The sequence below is a fragment of the Notothenia coriiceps genome, unplaced genomic scaffold, assembly GCF_000735185.1.
Source record: "Notothenia coriiceps isolate Sejong01 unplaced genomic scaffold, NC01 NC01_scaffold00033899, whole genome shotgun sequence".
Taxonomy (NCBI): domain Eukaryota; kingdom Metazoa; phylum Chordata; class Actinopteri; order Perciformes; family Nototheniidae; genus Notothenia; species Notothenia coriiceps.
Genome location: NW_011366600.1, coordinates 42,156 through 44,424, shown reverse-complemented (window position 1 = coordinate 44,424; position 2,269 = coordinate 42,156). Strand labels below are relative to the sequence as shown.

The 2,269-nt window shown below is 41.3% G+C and overlaps 1 long non-coding RNA gene across 2 annotated transcripts in view; it reads right to left on the bottom strand.

Moving 5' to 3' along the window:
• Positions 1-672: 672 nt before the first annotated feature.
• The window catches only part of LOC104961871 (uncharacterized), a 10,785-nt gene continuing 9,188 nt past the window's right edge, over positions 673-2,269 (bottom strand). Inside the window, exon 3 of one of the 2 annotated variants that reach the window (XR_800148.1) lies at positions 673-1,044. This is a non-coding gene — a long non-coding RNA (uncharacterized lncRNA). Of the gene's footprint in view, positions 1,045-1,096; positions 1,212-2,269 lie in introns of those variants that run through there. The other variant, XR_800147.1, reaches the window with a different exon arrangement.

The following is a 2,269-nucleotide window of genomic DNA, read 5'->3' as shown; positions in this document are numbered from 1 at the left end:
GTTGTGTTCATTAAAGCATAGCCTTTACAGTTGGTAATAATGTCATAAATGTCAAAAAAGTAACGTAGAGCAGTCGTAACCCAGTCGTCAGCAGCGTTAGTCCTCGTTACTGCAGGAAGGCCACATGTGCCCGCCCCTCTCAGAGCTGAATACCCATCATGCTCCTGGTTCCTCGGGGGGCTGTTGATTAGCCAGAGGATGTAAAGAGGAAACGTCCTATTTGGTTACCCCAACAGGCAACTTTCAGGGTCTACTTTCACAAGAGGATGGAGCTGCCTGTATTATCATTAACACAGAATGGAGACATTTCAACATGGACACTGCATTTATTTGTATTTCATATACTGTATGGGAGAAATCTTGCTATCCTGTTTATATTCCCCCTCGAATAACGTTTTATTAAACCAAATGGTCTGTGTTTTCTCTCCTCCTGTCCTTTCTGTACTCTGCTTCCTCACTTTGAACTGAGTTAAGGTGAACTTTGCGGACTAAAACTTTACTCAAAAGTGCTATGGCAGAAAAAAAACAAAAAATTACCAAATAAACAAACAAACAAACTAAACCTTTAACACACACACACACACAGAAATGCACTCCTGAAATCCACATGGGACCAATTATCACATTTGCCATGCTCTGTTTGCCAACCCCCGATGTGTACACTGACAGAGAGAGAGAGAAAGAGATGCTCACACACTCACCCTCTCATTAGCCTTAGATGGCATAATGCTTCTGTGTGTGTGTGCGTGTGTGTATGTGTCCATTTAAAGGAAAACATGACATCATCCAGGAAGCTTTTATTAAACCATCACAGAGCTTTGCTATTGATCATCATTTACATCAAATACTCCGATAGCTTTATGCCCACATTCTCTATGTTCATGTGTAGCTGTCCCGCTGCACACCACCAGGTGTGTCTGATGGAAACACTGCTTCACTTGCATCATCATTGTGTGTGTTCAGGAGGAGGTGTTTTACTGGAAGAATCCGGCTACTCCTGCTGAATCATCAAAATGGAGGCGATGGAATCTCCTTCACATCTCTCTGTGAGACACACACACACACACACACACACACACACACACACACACACACACACACACACACACACACACACGTTGTATATGTCCCATGAGTGGTCATAAGAGGTCTTACTGGTCCTTTATGGGCAGTGTTGCTCAGACGATGCATCATCATTGACATCTGTTAGACTGACGCACACATACACACACACACACACACACACACACACACACACACACACACACACACACACACACACACACACACACACACACACACACACACACACACACACACACAAAAAGCATTGTTTGAGTATAGTACTTCTGTTTCTGAAATCTGGATTCAAACGATGGTTCACATTTAATATAGACCATTCATTAAATATTACAATTTCCTCTATTGGAATAAACCAATACATTACGTTTTGGTGCCTGAGTTCAAACTTTCAAAGTTCACCTTAGTGATGCAAGTGGACAGCTGGTGTGTTTTGGTGTGTGTGTAGAAGGGTGACTAACTGTGCTTCAGTATTTTCTCACACTGCTCAGACAGACGGATTACCAGGAACATCTCAAAAGGAAAAATGGCTCTAACAATCTCCGTTTGAACTTTTTTCCCAGAAGTCCTCCTAGACTCCCTTTTAGTCCATGGGATGTCTGAAGCATTCATCACATCGTCTCTGATGATGATGAGTATCACTGACTTCATACAAACATAATGTCATTATTCTGAGGTGTTGGCGAGGGAAAGAAGGTCCCCATGTGGATGTCATTAGATTTACTTTAATGGGAAAGCCCCTGTTTGATTTAAAAAAAAGAAGGAGAGTGAAATAGTTGTATATGATTTGCATGTCATTATTCATCTTAGGGCTAAAAAGGATAGCACAAGTCATGTATCTTCCTGGCTTTAAAGGCTGCATAAAAGAAAAGGGATGTGTTTTTCTGAATTCACTAATAAGTGACAGCGTAAGATTCTAGAGGACAGTATGTCACAAAGTGAGGCCTTGTGGGTAATTCAGTCAGCCATTGGACAGCATCCAGTGTGTCTGNCTTAAAGGGTGGGGTATGTAATTTATTTCTGATTTTTTTTTGTTGATAATCCATGGAATGATCTTAACATCCCAATAGCAATGAATATATGAAATGCTTTGACAATAAATACATAAAAAAATTTGGAAGCCGTGGCTCTGTAAAAAGCACGACCAATCATTTTAGCCGGCCCGGCTAAAATAACTGGATGGCCTACC